The sequence below is a fragment of the Octodon degus genome, unplaced genomic scaffold (genome assembly GCF_000260255.1).
Source record: "Octodon degus isolate 3935 unplaced genomic scaffold, OctDeg1.0 scaffold00010, whole genome shotgun sequence".
NCBI lineage: Eukaryota > Metazoa > Chordata > Mammalia > Rodentia > Octodontidae > Octodon > Octodon degus.
In genome coordinates this window covers 15,843,980-15,862,602 of record NW_004524586.1, presented here as the reverse complement: position 1 = coordinate 15,862,602, position 18,623 = coordinate 15,843,980, and the positions used below count along the sequence as shown (strand labels likewise).

The 18,623-nt window shown below is 41.1% G+C and overlaps 1 pseudogene; it reads left to right on the top strand.

The window, feature by feature from the left end:
• The first annotated feature begins 6,654 nt into the window (after positions 1-6,654).
• LOC111815017 lies at positions 6,655-12,345 on the top strand (annotated as a pseudogene).
• Positions 12,346-18,623: the final 6,278 nt, after the last annotated feature.

The following is an 18,623-nucleotide window of genomic DNA, read 5'->3' as shown; positions in this document are numbered from 1 at the left end:
ACATCTTTGTCTTGTACCAAATCTGAGAGGAAAAGTTTTCAGTTTTTCCCCATTGAAAATGATATTAGCCATTGGGTTGTCATAGATGGCTTTTATCAGATTGAAGTAGAGGCCTTCTATTCCAATTTTCTGTAGGACTTTGAACATAAATCAGTGTTGGACTTTGTCAAAAGCCTTTTCTGCATCAATTGAAATGATCATGTGGTTTTTATATTTCACTCTATTGATATAGTGTATTACATTTTTATATTTTCGAATACTGAACCATCCTTGCATCCCTGGGATGAATCCTACCTGGTCATGGTGTATGATCTCCTTGGTAAGTTGCTGTAATCTATTTGCTGGGATTTTATTGAGGATTTTTGCACCTATGTTTATGAGGGAGATTGGTCTGTAGCTCTCTTTTTGTGTTGTGTCTTTCTCTGGTTTTGGTATCAGTATAATACTTGCCTCCAGGAATGATTTTGGGAGAATTTTTTCATTTTCAATTTCATTGAGGAGTTTGACAAGTGTAGGGATTATATCTTCTGCAAATATCTTGTAGATTTCAACTGTGAATCCATCAGGACCTGGACTTTTCTTTGTTGGCAGTCTTTTTATTACATTTTGTATTTCATAAGCTGTTATTGGGTTATTGAGAGTTGTTATATCTCTTGATTCAGTTTTTTTAATTTGTGCCTTTCTAGGAATCTGTTCATTTCATCTGTGTCTTCCATTCTGTGAGTGTAAAGATTCAATAAGTAGCTATCATAATCTTCTGAGTTTCCACTGGATCTGTGGTTATTACAATATTTTCATTCCTTATTGCTTGTATTTGAATTTTTTCTTTCCTCTTTTTGATGAGATTAGCTAGGGGCTTATCAATTTTATTTAGTCTTTCAAAGAACCAGCTTTTTGATTCATTAATTCTTTGAACTGTTTTCTTCATCTCAATTGAATTAATTTCTGCTCTAATCTTTGTGATATTTTTTTCCTGTCTTTGGGTTCTGTGTTTAGTTTGCTTTTCCTTTTCTAGCTGTTGTAGGTGCAGCATTAGCATGTATATTTGTTCCTGTTCTGTTTTCCTAATGTGTGAGTTCACAGCTATGAATTTCCCTCTGAGAACTGCTTTCATTGCATCCCATAAATTCTGATAAGTTGTGGATGAATTTTCATTGAATTGTAGATATTGTTGAATTTCTTGTTTAATTTCATCTGTGACCCATTGATTGCTGAGTAGGGTGTTGTTTAATTTCCATGTATTTAAGGGTTTTTTTCTGGTTTCTTTTGTCATTTATTTCCAGTTTCATTGCACTGTGGTCAGATAATGTGCATGGGATAATTTCTGTTTTCTTGCATATACTTAAGCATGACCTATGGACTAGTATGTGGTCTATTTTAGAAAATGACCCATGCGCACCTGAAAAAAATGTGTATTCAGCTGTGGTTGTGTGTCACACTCTTTAAATGTCCACCAAGTCCATTTGTTTCAAGCTCTGGTTCAGTTCTGTTGTTTCTTTGCTAATTTTTTGTCTAGTTGACCTATCTTTTTGGGATAAGGGGATGCTAAGGTCTCTTGTTAAGATTGTGGTATTAGATATTAGATTGTTCATGTCCATTAAGATTTGATGCCTACATATTTATGGGTGTTACCTCTTCCTCTTGAATTTGTCCCCTAGCCAGTATATAGTGACCTTTATTTTGTTTGATCATTCTTGGTTTGAAGTTGAGATTGTCTGAAAACAGGATTGTTACGCTTGCTTTTTTCTGAGGTGCTGGGGTGTGTAGTATTTTTTTTCCATCCTTTGACTTTCAGTCTATGAATTTTTTTATGAGTTACATGTGTTTCTTGCATATAGCATATTGTTGGATTTTGTTTCCTAATCTACTGTGCCAGCTTATTTCTCTTAATTGGTGAATTGAGTCCATTTACATTGATGATTATAACTGAGATGTGTTGACTTATGATTGGCATGTTATTTACCTGCTGTTGTTTACTCCTTTTTGTTCTGTGCTTAATTGTTTGCCCTATTTAGTTTGTTTCTTCTGTTCTCATTGATGGAGTTCTGATCGTTTTGGACCCTCTCTAGAACATCTTTCAGGAGTCTGTGTAGGGTTAGCTTTGTCACCATAAAATTCTTTAGTTGTTATTTATCATGGAAGTATTTCACTTTTCCATCAAACTTGAAAGAGAGTTTTGCAGAGTATAGTAGTTTGGGCTGGAATTTGTTTTCATAGAGGACTTGAAGTACTCTGCTCCATGCTCTCTTGCCTTCATGGTTTGTGAAGAGAAGTCAGTCATAATTCTGATGGGTTTTCCTTTGAATGTGATCTGCTTCTTTTCTCTTGCAGCTTTCAGTAGATTATTCTTGTTCTGGATTTCTGGGATCTTGACTATTATATGTCTCGGTGTGTTTTTCATTGGGTTGAAGTTATTTGGTGTTCTGTATGCTTTGGTTACCTGAATGTCAGATTGTTTCCTCATATTTGGGAAATTTTCTGCTATTACTTCTGCCCATATTCTTTTTCTATCATTTGTATTGATTCCTTCTTTCTCATTGTTACCTATTAGTCTCACATTGTTCATCTTTACCTCATCTTGCAGGAGATGGATTATTTTTTCCTGCTTCCTAGATGTTTTTAAGAGATCTTTTCTTACTTTTTCACTAGCTGTACCAGCATCCTCAAGATCTGAAACTCTGTCTTCACTTTCACTCAAATGGTTTTGCAGGCTTATGATTGAGATTTTATGTTCCTCTATATCTCTTTGATTCTGCTTCATGCGATCTATTTCTTTCCTGTATTGCTCATTCAAGGAATCCGTCATTTTTCTAATCTCCTCTATTTTTTTTTATCAATGTCTTTAGAAGCAGTTATTAATTCTTTTACTGCAGAGTTTTTTTCAGGTTGGGTTTCCTTCATATGTTTCTGTATTTGATTCTTTATTTCAGATGCTATGAATTCAGAGATTTCTTTTTTTTATTTCAGAAATTAATTCTACTTTGAGTTCCTTCATACCTTTCTGCTGTTGCTTATTTACTTCCAACGCTGTTAATTCATACATTTCAGCTGAGCTAGTGTCTTCTGCACTTCTTCTGGGTGGGCATTGAGTTTCCTCCATATGTTTCTGTATTTCATTCTTTACTTCATATGCTATGAATTCAGAGATTTCTTTTTTGTTCCAGAAATTAATTCTGCTCTTAGTTCCTCTATGCCTTTCTGCTGTTGTTTCTTTACTTTGTATGCCATTAATTCATACATTTGATCTCAGCTAGTGTCCTGTGCACTTGTTCTGGGTGGGTTTGAGGCCTAAGATTGTATTTTTCTCCTTCTCTGTCATTTTGTATAGCACTGACCTCTGACTTTTGGTGTAGAGCTTTGGTTCAGTTATAACCTGAGCATCTACTGAAATTTGGGTGAAGAACTATTAAGTTTGAGTTTATCCAGTTATGCCTGGCTTGGGTCTAGCTGTTGTGCTCAGCTCCTTCCTGCTGCAGTCCTTGGGAGTGAACCTGTTGTGCCCCTCTGGCACAACAGTGAACCTGTGGTGTCTCTCTGTTGTGCTTTTGGCCCAGGGAGCACAGAGGAGTGTAGAAGCTCTTGCACACACTAGCTGGGCCTGGGCTTGGACTGGATCTGGGGATCCTGGGAGTGTTGCAGTAGTTCTCACTCACTAGATGGGTTTGGGAGTGGGGCCTCGGAGGGATGAAGGGGTCCCGAGGGCATGGCAGAGGATCTCACATGGCGTGCCTGGGCTTTGGACCAGAAAGTTCTCATGGGTGCAAGGAAGCCAGGAGCTCTCTCACACACTTCCAGGGCCTGGGCTGGGCTGGATCTATGGGGTCCTGAGAACGTCACAGAAGTTCTCAGTGGGCTTGGGGTTGGGGGCTCTGGAGGCCTTTATGTCAGGGGCTGGCCTGGGCTTGATCCAGGGAGATCCAACCAGTGCAGGGGAGCACAGGAACTCACCCCCACACTGGCTGGCCCTGAGCTTGGGCTGGATGGGAGGGGTGGAGGTTTCCTGAGAGTGTGAGACAGCGGGGCAGAAAGGGTCCTGAGAATGCAGTGGAAGGACTCACTCAGGGGCTGGCCTGAGCTTGATCTGGGGAGATCCAACCTACACAGGGGAGCGCAGGAGCTCACCCCCATACTCGCAAGGCCTGAGCTTGGGCTGGATGGGAGGGGTGGAGGTTTCCTGAGAGGACTGTCTTCTCTCAACACTCCCGTTCCTACAGCAATTTAGACTTCCTGAGAAGAAATACAGAAGCAATGCATTCAATGGTCTCTTAATCAACTCCCTGGAACAAACCTCTTGGACCATGGAATCCTCTCTAGCCCCTCCATAAAGCATGGTGCCTGACATCCAGGTCAGATCTGGACCTCAGATCTGTGCGCTGTCATGCAGCCCTTCACTGACACCCAAACCACTGTCTTCATAGCTCAGCTCCAGATCTCTTGTCCAAGATGGATGAGTTGTCAACTTTGTCTGTTTTCAAATTTAATTTTCTATTATCATCTATACATATTAATGTGTCACAGTGGGATATTTCAGACCAATAACATGCACCATGTATTGATCAAATAAGGATCATTAGAATGTCCCCCTCTTTATCCTATTTTTTATTTATGTATTTGGTACAGGGTCTCCCTGTGCACCTAGGACTCATAGTGATCCTCCTGTTTCAGCCTCCCCAGAACTGGTATTACAGGCATGCACCACCATGCCATGTTTTGGTGGCCAGCTGGGAGGGCCCAGGGCAGAGCCAGCACAACATGTGGTACTGGGAATTGAACCTGGGTCCTTTTTTCTAGGCAGGTGCTTATGTTTGGATCTTTTGTGATCCACTTTTGCAGATATTATAAATACATGGTAGGTTACTAATGGGTACTGTTTGATGAAAAGAGTGCAGAACTATACATAAACAGGTATGAAAGTATTTATTTAAAATGATTAAAAATGTTAATAGGTTATACATTTTTGAGTAGTTGAAAAACACACATATTACAAAATCTAGATAAAGAGTACACTACTGCATATTTCAGCTGCATATTCTGATCATCTTTTAACAGAGAAACAATTTTGAAATATCATTTGTTCAAAGTAGTATAATTCAGTAGAAATAGTCAACCTCCAAATACTGGCCACATCCATCATTTCAAGCCGTCTAGCTACATTCATCATTTTAAAACAGAAATATGTAAAATTAATTTTAGCAATATATTTTATTAATGTGAAATAGTCAGGTTATTATAATATCAAAATATAATCAATATTAAATATGTAGGAGGTCCTCTATTCTTTTTCCCTCACTAAGCCTTGCAAACCTTTTGCTTTACACTTCCACAAGCTCTCAATTTTCAGCTGCCACAAAAGTGCCCATGGGTCACATATGGCAAATAGTATCATCTTGGCCTGGGCAGCTCCAGCTAGACTAGAAGGATAACCCTTTATTTCAGATCAAAAAAAATTTTTTATCATAGATAATTTAGGAGAATTTTTTAGTTTTCCGAACTCATTATTTATAATGTTATAAATAAATAGTATTATTATCAGACTTGGGAAAACTTCTATTAATTCTATTATATATGAGTTGTAAGGTTTCAGGGTATTTGATGATGACTCCTGCAAGGATTAAATCTTTTTGTTATTTTTCTGTATTTAGGGCAGAGTCTACAGACTCTATAGTGTCTCACTCTGTAGATCAGACTCATAGTGATCCTCCTGTTTTCAGCCTTCCAAGCACTGGGATTATAGGCGCATGCCACCACACCAAGTCTTGTTTGCCAGCTCAACTCATCCTGGGGGCAGGGCTGGCACAGCATGCCTGGAATCTAACCCTGGCTGCTGTGCTCTGCCTAAGCAGGTGCTTTAGTCTGCTAAGCTCTCAGGCCAACCCTAAGGATTTAATCTTTAAAACGTTTTGAATTGAAGACACATGTATACCATTTTGTTGGCCACAGTCTACACTGAAGTAGCTTATTATTATTTTCTCCTATGTTTGCTGTCAAGATTCCATGACACATCAGTGAGACATTGCAAAAGATTGAAAAAGATTTGCCCAGTCCATTTTTATGGAAGAAGGGTAGGGAAGTGAAAGGTAAAGGAATACAGAAAAGTATGTCAAAGCTAGGTAGGCAGGTAGGGAATGGTGTCTCCTATCAGCATGAGGCTGAGAAGAGACTGTCCTGCTCATGTTAATGAGTCAATGTCTGTGTGCAGAAAGAGACATTACTGGAGCCAGTTCTCCACAACCAGCCCATACATCTGCACTCCTCAGCAGAGTAACTGAGGTTTTTTTTTTTTGTTTTGTTTTTGTTTTCCTGGACATCTTTCCAAGAATATTTGCATAGTAAATTGATTTTGGAAGACAAACGATCTGCTTCCAGGGCAGAGGGTAGTTTTCTTTCTAGACCAGGATAGAAAGCATTGTTTCTCCTTCCAAGCAGAGGTCTGTTATTAGTCTTTATGAAGTGTGTGCTCCTAAACTTGGGATTTCTCAGGCATGACACAGACCCACTGTGTGCACAACATCCATCAGAACCACTCCATTCATGCCATCTCCATGAAACTGGGAAAAGAGAGTTGATGGGCATGAGCTCAGGCTCTTTGTGCTCACATCAGTACCAAAGTCCTTTGGCTCTGACTGGAAAATTTGTGTCTGCTACATCTACAAAATGTGCAGGCTCACTTGCTACCCTGAATGTGGGGCAAAATCTCAGACTGTTCTTAACTCCTTGCACACCAGCAGCACGGAAAAGGCCTTCGAGTGTAGTGGCTGGGTCCTTAGCATCCGAGGCCTAGAAAACTGGATGTGGCTCCAACTCTGCGTTTGAATCTGCGACTGCGGTTAGCTGCTACACATAAAATCCACTGCAAATCACAAATTCCATCGAACGCTGAATGAAAGAATTCACAACTCAGCTGTTTCAGCAGAGCCAAAAAATGCTTGCAGATACTCCATACCAAATAAAATGAAGGGAAATTGGAGCAGAAATGGACAACAGCCTAAGCTGATTGGACATATAAAGCATAAGTGTTTTACTATGGCAAGTTTGTAATCACATTAACACATTCATAGCAGCTCCACTCCCTGAGAGAGGCCCCTGGCAGGCAAGAAACTGTCTAGCGATCTGCAGCCAGTTGTTCCCCCTGAATGTCCTCAAAACCTTACCCCACATGAAAGGCCCCAAAGCTTTCCTGACCCCCTAGCTGAGTCACCTGCTCCCCTAGACTCCGTTGTCTCTGTTCCCAGATCTGCTTTTGCCAGTTGCCCTTGAAATTTTCATTATCTGTTTACAAAAGCATTGAAATATAAACGTGTAAACAATTGTGGTTTTCACGAAAACTAAGTTGAAAGCTTCAGGAAACATTTTCTTTTGGGAAACACAAATCATTTAAAACTTGCTGTCAAGAAAGAAATATGAGGGAAATGACTGTAGAAGTTTCAGGGAAAGTCATACACGTCTTGAATTTTAGCTGCAGTTCCTTCCTGCTTCTTGCTCCAAAGTCTCAGCCATCAGTATTCCAAACTCAAAGCAGCCACTCCAATAACGATTTCATTTTTCTTCCTTCCTTGTTCTTTTGTTTGTTTTGAATAGATAGAAATGCCCAGTCAGGGTAAAGTAGACGCCATAGGAAAGTAATAACTTTTCTTCAAAAAGTCATTAAAAGCCTGGCAAGGTTGATCTGAGTCCTAGAGGTAGCTGTGAGTACTAACTTCATTATGGAAGCACTAGGTGAACTAGGCTATACAAAGCCTTGGCTTATCTCTTTTCCTCTGTCCTTCCACTCACTCACAGAAACACTTACATCTATACTCTTTTCTATGGCTATCATAACATGTTACCACAATTCAGTAGTTCAAGCCACACAGATGTGCTATGGTATGGTTCTGTAGGATAGAAATACAACGTTAGGGACCTCCGCTGCTTGCCACAGCATGGATGAAAATGGATAGCACCACACTGTGGGACATGGGTCAAACACAATAGATAGTGTATGGTAACAGTTACACAGAATCTTAACAAGCTAAAACAACAACAAAAAAGCAAATTTACAGGAACAGAAAGTAGAATGTGGTTTTCAGAGATCATGGGTGGGTGAAACAGGGAGATAATGGTCAAAGGGTGCAAACTTTCAACTATACAATAAATAAATTCAAGAGATCTAATGTTCAACTTGGGGACTTTATGTAACAGTGTTGTATTGGACACTTGAAATTTGTTAGCAAAGTGATCTTCAGCATTCTCACTTAAACATAAAAGGTAATCATATAAGACAGCGGTGGCAGACCTATGGCACACGTGCTATAGAGGGCGTGCACAGCCCTCTCGGTTGACATCTGAGACAAGCTGCCCCAGTATCACCAGCAGCAGGGCACCAGGTAACAACACACAAAGAGACCATGTGCATCCTTGGGAAGGAGTAGTGGCACCGGCAATGACATCATGAGTAGTTTGGCTATCCAGTCTCTAAAAGGTTTGCCATCACTGAGAGGGTTGAATGTTAATTGACTTTTGGCGATCACTTCCTATCGTACAGTACCTGGGCTGCATTTCTTTCTTGCGGCTCAAGAGCAGGACAATTCTGTCACCTCTTCTGGTTTCTTGAGGTCACCTACAATCCTCGGCTCCTGGCTCTTCCACTTCAAAGGCCACTAAAGTGTCTCTTTGTCCCAGCTTCCATGTAGCAATGCCATCTTACTTTCTTTTTCTGTCTTCTTCTTCCATTTTCAGAGCCCTTTAGATTACAAGGAGCCCGCATGGATAATACAGGGCAAGCTTTCTAAGCAATAATTTGTGACCTGAACTCAATTTGCAAACTTAAGTTCCTCTTCCTATGTAACATAACATACAGATGTGACCATCTTTAGGGGTGGTTATTGTACCTAATACCACAAAATTTGGAACAATGAATGCTATGTCTTTTAAAGATACTTCCATCATTGCTTGCTGCATGCTACTGCTATACAAATAGGCAAGCAGGTCCCAGATTTGGGAGAGAGTGGGAAGTGGTCTATAGCGCATCACTAAGATTGTTGGCATATCAGAGCTTCAGAGTGCTACACACTGCTGAAATCGGGAGCAGAAAAAGGAAGGAGAGGGTGTCCCAGGGCCTCCTTGCTATTCCCATGAACAAGGGAAGGGATAGTGACATGGAATTTGTTCAGGCCAGGAAGGAGACCTCTTGGCGACATGCCAATAATGTATGGGTGGTAGAATTTGAGAAGGAAGATCACAGCTATTTCTTATCCTCTGAAACAGGTTGACGTGAGATATACAGCTTACCTCTCTAAAACACAGTAACTTTAACAAAATCTTACTAGGCTCCTGTCTTTTAGGAAGGACTGTACTTTTTAAATTCACTTTAATTGACAGTTCTGGGGTTTCTGTGAAATTCACTGTGTTTAGATTCTCAGAATTCACTCCATGTTAACTACCATTTTAGAACTAATATGCTAATATGCCTGATACCAAATGATAAAGACCAATTTCTGTCCAAAAGAGATGATTCAATTTGTATCTTGCATTAGAAGATTTTAAAATCTAGTTTTTTTTTTTTGCTTGTAAAGTCAAACTAACAGTGTAAGTAATGAAGTGTTAACTCAATTACAGAGGTGTGTTTTATTTGCAGAGATTTTCCCATGTAATTATGCAATGACAAATATTGCTGTTGAAGACGTGAAAGGAATAATGCACAGTGGTCTCAGCTTGCAAAAATATAGCCCGAGGGTCACAAAACCAGTGATGGGTTGACAAAAGTATTCACGGTGTGTTTATTAGTTGAGCATTATAGGAAAAATCACTGAGCATGTGAAAGGAGGTTACCACAGAGACCCTCTTCAAAAAGCTTGCAAATTCATTGGAGAAAAGACAAATGTAATGAAAATAGAACTACTCAGGATTTGTTAATAAACAAGCTCTGTGATGCTTAGGAATTCTTCACGAAAGGACTTGAGCTGAGGTAATGACACAGGGGAGGTGTTCCTTTTGTTGTTGAAAAGAGTTCTCAAAGGGAGCATCTGGTTGGCCAAGGTCACATTAGGTGCCTGTATGCCAGGACCAGGAGACTGGTCTCCTCTTCTTGGGCTGAATCAGACTTAGGAAAGAGGGTAGGGTCTGTCTCGGCTTCCCCAGAGAGGGCTCATGGTGAGAAGGCAGGAGAAGATGCACCAGCCTGGGCTGAACCAAAGTCTCCAAAGACTGGGAAAGGTGAATGCAGAGGATGTCACAAGGGAGGATGGCATAGCTTGAGCAGGAGTGACAGCACCTATGAGCACAAGGTTTAGGAGCAGTGTGCAAGAAATGCAGTCAAGGCGTGATTTCCTAGAGAGCGAGGGTAGATTTGAGAGCTAGGGTAGAAGAGACAAATTTTGGAGGAGGGCAGAAGTCAGAATTGAGAGGGAAGCAAGCTAGGAGCGGAGACACTGGCTGGCACCAGGGTATGTACAATAGACTTAGCAAGAGGGTACGATTCAGTTGTTTGCGCACATGTGCTTTCAGTGTGCTTCTTTTTACTTTTGTTTGTGACTTAACTGTAAATCAATATTAGCAACGCTAAACACATACATGTATATCTATATAATATTGCTCATATTAGCCTAATACATACATATGAGTATATAAATGTGTATGTGTGTGTGTGTAAACACACATACGTGTATTCATGGGACACAAATTAGGTTTTCATTTTGCAAAAGTGGAAATAAATTTGATGCCTCTTAGTTTTCTCACTTATACTTAATAGATCCCTTCATGGCAGCTACTGGCCATTTGATTCAGTGTTTTCGTAGAATTGTGCAGAGTCCCAAGGTGCTTGTGTACCAGCATACCTTCAGCCACTGTTGATAGTTGACACCAGGATGAGCACTGCACTAGTATCCCTTTACTGCTGCCTTTCCCGTTCCTTACATTCAGGTGATGTAACTTCCAAAGCAGAGCTCTCCTCTCTGGGGAAGCCAAGACAGACCCTCTTTCCTAAGTCTGATTCAGCCCAAGAAGAGGAGACCAGCCTCCTGGTCCTGGCATGCAGGCACCTAATGTGACCTTGGCCAACCAGATGCTCCCTTTGAGAACTCTTTTCAACAATGAAAGGCATCTCTCACCTGTGTGGAGGAGGGCAGAAATCAGCATTGGGAGGTAAGCAAACTAGGAGTGGTAACGCTGGCTGTGTCTCTGTTTCCCCACAGAGGGGGCTACTGGTTACAAGTACAAGTAGTGTATTTTTAATGTCATTACTGAAGTATAATTAAGATACAATAAGCTTCACTATTTACAGTGCATATTTTGCTCTGCCTTGGCATATGTATACATTCATTGCATCTCACCACCAACACAAACATGATTTCTTCTCAAGTGAACTTTGGGAGATTTTATATTTACCAAGAAATTTGAGTTTTTTGTGCTCCTTCGCAAGATCCATACGGCATTGTTCCTGATTCCCATCATAACTTAACGGGAAACTTCACAGTCCAGAGCCCTTGATGTCCTGCAAATGAAGGAGGAGAACATCCTCAGGTTCCTTGCTGCAGGAACCCACTTAGGTGGCACCAACCTGGATTTCCAGATGGAGTAGCATATCTATAAAAGGAAAAGTGGTGGAATGTACATCATAAATTTGAAGCAGACTTGGGAGAAGCTCCTCCTGCAGCTCGAGCCATAGTGGCCGTTGAAAACCCTGCTGACCTCAGAGTCATATCCTCTAGGAACACCAGCCAGCAGGCTGTGCTGATGTTTGCTGCTGCCACTGGAGCTACTCCTATCGCTGGCCGCTTCACTCCTGGAACCTTCACTAACCAGATCCAGGCAGCTTTCCGAGAGCCATGTCTTCTGGTGGTTACTGACCCCAGGGCTGACCACCAGCCCCTAACGGAGGCATCTTACGTCAATCTGCCAACCATTGCTTTGTGCAACACAGATTCTCCTCTGTGCTATGTGGACATTGCCATCCCATGCAACAATAAAATGAGCTCACTCTGTGGGTCTGATGTGGCGGATGCTGGCCCGGGAAGTGCTGCGCATGCGTGGCACCATCTCCCATGAACATCCATGGGAAGTCATGCCTGATCTCTACTTCTACTGGGATGCTGAAGAGATTGAAAAAGAAGAGCAGGCTGCTGCTGAAAAGGCTGTGACCAAGGAAGAATTTCAGGGTGAACGGACGCACTAGCTCCAGTGTCCACTGCTGCTCAGCCTGAGGTCGCAGACTGATCCGAGGGTGTGCAGGTGCCCTCTGTGCCCATTCAGTAGCTTCCTACTGAAGACTGGAGTGCTCAGCCGGCCACAGAAGATTGGTCTGCAGCCCCTACCGCGCAGGCCACTGAGTGGGTAGGAAGCACCACCGAGTGGTCTTGAGCTGTTCTGCTGATGTTTCAGCAAAATGAGAATGAGGCTGATGAGAAATAAAACAATTTCTAAGAAAAAAAAAAAGAAAGAAAGAAATTTGAGGGCTGGTCAAATAGCTCAGAGGATTAAAGCGTCTGCAAGCAAGCGAAGGGGTGGGCAGTTTGATCCCTGGTCCTGCTGTGTTGGCCCCGCCCCCGGGGCGGGCAGAAATGGTGATTGAAACTGGGTGTGGTGGTGTGCACCTGTAATCCCAGCTCTTGAGAGGCTGTAAACAGGAGAATCACTATGAGTTCAATCTAGTAGTGAGATCCTAAACACCCTGTAAACCCTTCCCTAAAAAAAAAAAAAAAAAAAAAAAAAACTAGGGAAAAAAAAAAGAAATTTGACTATTTCATCTAACTGGTTGAATTCACTAACATAAAGTGTTTACTAGCACAATGTTCCCTTATCTTTAAAAATATCTATTAAGTCTATTGTGGTGTCACCTGTTTCGACGTGATACTGGTTATTTGTGTCTGCTCTCTTTTTTTGTTGATTACCTGAGCTGTAGCCTTATCAATAATACTGATTTTCTCAAATAACCAGCAGCTGGGTTTCTCTTTACATTTCCCATTTTCCATTTCGCTGGTTTTCACTCGGATCTTTTTGACGTATCTTCTGCTCATTTGGGGTTGATGTTCTACTTTTAAATTTTTCTTTAGGTAGAAGTTGAGGTAGTACCTTTGCAATCCTTTTTGTTTCCTTAACAGGAATTTGTTGTGATAAACTTCCCTTTATGTGTTGTATTCACTGTCCCTAAAATAATTTAGTATGCCTTACTTTCAGATATATTAGCATGATTTCATTCTCTTAAAAATTTATAATTTCCTTTTTAATTTTTTCTTTAATCCATAGTCTATTTTGAATTATATTGTTTGTTTCTTAATACTTGAGGATTTACTTGATATCTTGTGTTATAAATTTTTAATTTAATCCCATTCTAGTCATATAATGTCCTTCATAAAAATTGAATCCCTTTAAATGTGCTAAAGTATATTTTGTAGCTCAGAAATTGTTAATCTTGGGAACTATTCTGTAAATACTTAAAAAGAAAGTAGATTTTGTTGATATTGGCTGGACTGTTTAAGACTATAAGTTTGCCAAATCCTAAGATTTAAATTTTCTAAATTTCAAAAATGCAAATTTGTCAAGTTGAGCAGACTCAACCATATGCTGTCTACAAAGAACCCATGTTAAGTAAAGATACATTCAGTGTTTTAAATAGTAGGGTGAAAGATGTGTTTACACTGATCTCCCCAAGAAGCTGACGTGGCTGCACTAAAAAAAAAAAACACATTTCGGATTTCCTGTCTGCTTGCTTTGGCAATTATTGAGATTGCGAGCTAAAGTTTCTGGTAACTGTAGTTGTCCTTCTTTCTCCCTGCAGCTGTATCAGTCTTGCTTCATATATTTTGAAACTGTCTAGGTCATTGCATCAATGTTAGGATTATTGCGCATCGTTGATCAATTGACCACTCTATCATTATGAAACATTTTAAAATCTTTGGTAATATTCTCTGCTCCAGAATCTACTTTGTCTGAGAACTGCAATCCTTGGGTCGATATTTCTTCAAACGTGTTTTCAATCTCTCCCACTTTCAAAGATCTCAACTGTGCACATATTAGGCCACTGAAAATTTCTTGCAACTCACTGATTTAGTACAATTTTTTTCCAGTCTTTTTCTCTCTATGTCTGTTTTGGAGAGTGTTGACTGTTACACCTTCGAGCACTCTTCGCTTCTGCAGTGCTTCTCCTCCCATTCATGCCATCTGCTGACTCATGCCAGGCCGAGCGGCATCACCTGGTCCACGGAGCAGGCAGCCGCCAGCTGTGGGAGAACACAAGTCAGGCTGGAGCAGCCTGATGGGCTGGAGGGCCCAGCAACATGGTCAGGCAGGCTCAGATGTGTCACATGTGGGGGGCCACGAGGTACAGCAAGCACACAGACTGGCCCAGGAGTGTCAAGAGAGAGCTGGAGAAACAGAAAGGAGGTTGCCATGGCTTGGATGCTAAGCATCCCTTAAAATCCCACAGAGGAATTTACATTTAAAGGGTTAATCTCCAGCTTGAAGCTATCCCGAGGTAGTGGACATTTGAAGAGCTACGTCTAGTGGGAGGTCTTTTGGTCGGTAAGGCCATGCCCTTGAATCAGATACCGGGACGCTGGTTTCCCTTTGCCTCAGTCTTTGCAACTCGCCATGAGATGACCAGCGCTTTGCCTGCCACAGCCTCCCTCCTGCCCATATGCATTGCCACAGGCCCAAAAGCCATGGGGCTGACTGATCATAGAGTGGAACTGACACAATTGTGAACAGAAAGGAATACTTCTCTTCTTAGGTTAATTATCTCAGGTGTTGGTTACAGTACTAGAAAGCTAATACAGGAACAAAAACTGGGATCAGAGCAAAATTAAGGACTTCCCAGATGGTGCTAAGTAGTCTTTCCATTCATTTACTCTAGATCTGTCTCCCTGTGCAGACTGATCAACAAGGGCAGGGCTAAGGTCTGCTTTGTTTATGAGCAGAGCCTGGTCTATAGAAGGTGCTTAGGAATTATTTTAACATAAACAGAAGAAGCAGTCTGTGAACAGATGAAGTCCTGAGAGGCATGTTTAGGGACAAGGCACTGACACTGGCTTTTGGGGTCCAAGATTTTGTGATATAGAAGTGAAGGGACCATAGAGGGCAATGCCATTCATCAGCTTTCCCTCTAAGAATTTATTCCAATTCAAGTTTCTGGCAATTGTTATATTTTCACAGGGTGATAAGGCCATGAATACAGGGTAGTTGTAATTATGCCCATAATGCATAATAGCTACCAGACTGATCCAGTGTAAATGGATTATGTTTATTATTGTAGCAAACTGTAATTTTAAATAAAATGAAAATTGGGGTTATGCAATGCATCGCAAAATATCTAATTACCAGAAAGCAATTTTGTGAATAAATGCCCTAATCTATTATTCAAACCAAGCGCATTTGTAAAGTAGAATTTTTAGTCAATCACAGTTGTTCTTACATTATAGCACAAGTCGCTCTCAAGCATTGAAAAGGCCATCAAAAGTGTTGCAGCAATGCTGGAGACCTACAGTGTCCTCCGGAGAAGTGGTTAGAAGTGGGAAAGCTGGTGAGTGAGGCTGACAAGACGGGGAGACCTTGAAGCTGTCAAGGTCATCTAAAACAAAAGAGATCAGAGGCTGCTACAGCGAAGAATTATGCAAGGATGGGGGGCTGGGGAGATAGCTCAGAGGTCTGAGCACCTGCCTGGCCAGTGCAAGGACCCAGGTTTGATCCCTGTTGCCACATGTTGTGCCGGCCCTAGAACCCTGGGTGCACTGTGCAGGTCACTGAAACAGAGCATGGTGGTTCGTGCCTATAATCCCAGCGCTGGGGAGGCTGCGATAGGAGGCTTTCACTATGAGTCTGAGCTGCCTAGTGAGACCTTGTACCAAATAAATAAATAAATAAATAGATAAATAAATAAATAAAGATTAAAAAAAAAGAATTATCCAAGGAGACATGAGGGCTAAAGTATGACGTGACATTCTTCGACAGAAAATGAGGATTAGGGGAAATAAAAGGAAATCTGAATACAATATATGCTTTAGTTAGTAATATTAACTGTAGCAAATATATCATCATAATGTGAAGTTTGAAAAATAGAAGAAATGAATGTGAGGTGTGCGGGAATTCATTACCCTAGCCTCCTGAGTTTTGCTGTAAATATGAAACTGTGATAAAAATGAAATCAATTTTGGAAGAGATACTTAAAGTAAAAACTCATGGGGGCTTGGAAGGAACCATGTGTGACTGCCCTAATGCGCTTTTAATTCGTTAGTTTTATTTGTTTTATTACTTCAACAGCTTGTATTGTGTTTGTTTGGCCTTTGCAAGTACCTGGGTTGTATGTACTAAAATCACCCTTATTTCGTTTTGCTTTGAACTGCAGGTATATGCTCATGGTGTTCATGTTTTTGATCATGAAACACGGACACACATGGCCTCCCGCGCAGGGTGGAGCTTGGCTTTGATTAAATGGATGGAGCGCTCGTAAACATTCTGCTGGAAATCAGAGCATTGCCTGGTTCCACGAGACACTGTTTCCTAGAAAGAATTAGGATGAGGAGCGCACCAATGGTGCCCAAGAAAAGATGCGTGTTTTTTAGACTTTCTGGTCATCTTGCAATCAGTCGTGTCACATTTACGATGAGCTACTGGTACACTGAAAAGTTTAATTTGTTCAGAAACAGAAAATTGTGGCACAATTTGTGGACAATGCTACTGCCAGCTCAGAAAGAAAAAAAAAAAAAAACAAAAACATAGGTTGTATGGTAATAACAATAAGCTTCTCTTCTGGAGGGTTAACAAACTAAATTTGCAGACCAAAATTAGAGAAAAAGGAGGGTCTCAAGGAAAGTCAACATTTTGGCCCTAACCTTCCAAGGTCATTTAAGACTCAGGACATATGAGAACTTGTCCTGTAACATCATGTAACTCAGTAGTGTCCCAAAAAACAAAGAAAAAACAAAAAAGGAAAAACAGCACCATTTTCACACCTTATTTGTATATTTTTAAAATTTTAAACCAAATGATTACTTCACATCACTGAAGTTGTCAACATCGGATCTAAATATTCAAAGCCTGCTCACAGCATAATCTGAGAGGTCTTCATAATCTCACAGGCTGGCAGGCCAAGTGTGTCTTCCATGTGGCTGGTGGCAGAGTCGTAACTCAGCCCTGACTGGAGGAGCCCAGGGCAGCGCCGCCCCTGGGAAGCCCTCTGAAGAGTCTGAAGAGCTGCTCATGGATGCAGGTAAGCAAGGGGCAAACGGGACTCACAAAGATGCTTGATCATTGTAATAGAAACTGAATAACAATCATACTTTTCTGGCGTCATTCCGCACATCAGGTCCCACACCGCACGCTGCTATAGATGTGTTTCCTCTCATTTGATCTTCCCAGAAGCCCCTTGTGGCTGCTGGGCTAACTATCCATTAGTGCTAGATGCAGAAACCGGGATGCAGGTGGTGGAAAGTGCCTTTTCTGAGGCCGCACAGCTCAGGGCTGATGGAGCTGGGAGTCTTAGAGAGGAGTGTTTGCTGGTAGAGCTGAATTCCTGGGCTGTAGTCCTTAAACACTGGCCAGATACACTGACTTTGACCATACTGGTCGGTAGAATGAAGGCATTATTTTTTGTTCACGATCTTTATTGTGAAAATTTGCAAATTTTCTAAAAGAATAATTAATAGACATTATCAAAATAAAGTGAGAATAAACAGCAACAGACCCCTTTGAGTTTAAAACAATGGATGTTGAAAGAAACCAGGCAAAACATTACATTATTCATTTTGAGAACAACTGTGTGTTTATTACATTTCTTTTTGTGCCTTTTGTGTACTTGAAATTTTCAACATAAAAAATAAGAATAGAAAGAAGTTTCTTGATGTAACTGAACTATTTAGTAAAATCAATAGCAAATATCAATCTCTTGAAATAGTAAAAGCCTAAAGCCATTATTAAAATCAAGAGCAACAAAAGTGTACAATGAACACTTGCATGTCTTGTTCCAGCCTCCCCATCAGCATTTTGCTCCTTGTGTGTGGGTCTGTGTGTGACTATTTTTCCAGATTGTTTGAGACTAAGTTGCAGACACCTGTGAGACCTTACTCCCTGATTCCTCAGCAGGCCCCTCCTAAAAATGAATGTGTTGAATGGAGGAGGTTCTGACCCTATTTTTCCCCAACAGGAATTGATCTTATGTGAACATGGAGAGTCCTATTGCTTCTGGACATCTTTCTATCTTCTGAGCTGGTGCCACAGGTGCTACTGAGATGAGGTCCCAATAATGACATCTCTCTGCCCTTTGCTGCGTCCACTGGACTCCTCCCTATTCTCCATGCTGCTGAGCCTCTGCTTTCCTGTTCCCTCCTGGGTCCATATAAATAATGTTCCTCCCCTTCAGGGCTTCCTGAGCATCAGTGCCTAGGTGGGTCCCTCGCCCATCCCCCAATACCCCTCCCAATGCTCTGCTCTACTTTAGGGATAGCTATTTTCTGACCTGACTCTCTTAATGAATAGCATGCTCTATTCAGGCAAAGATGACCCATTCATCTTGGAGTCCTCCCCAACACGTGCTGCAGTGTCGTGTACATAGTAGGTGCTTACTAAAACTCACAGAACTGGCTGGATATACTTGCTGAAAATAAGTTCAGATATTAGAAATATTGTTTTTTTTTTCCAGGAAAAAAACTCTCAAACTA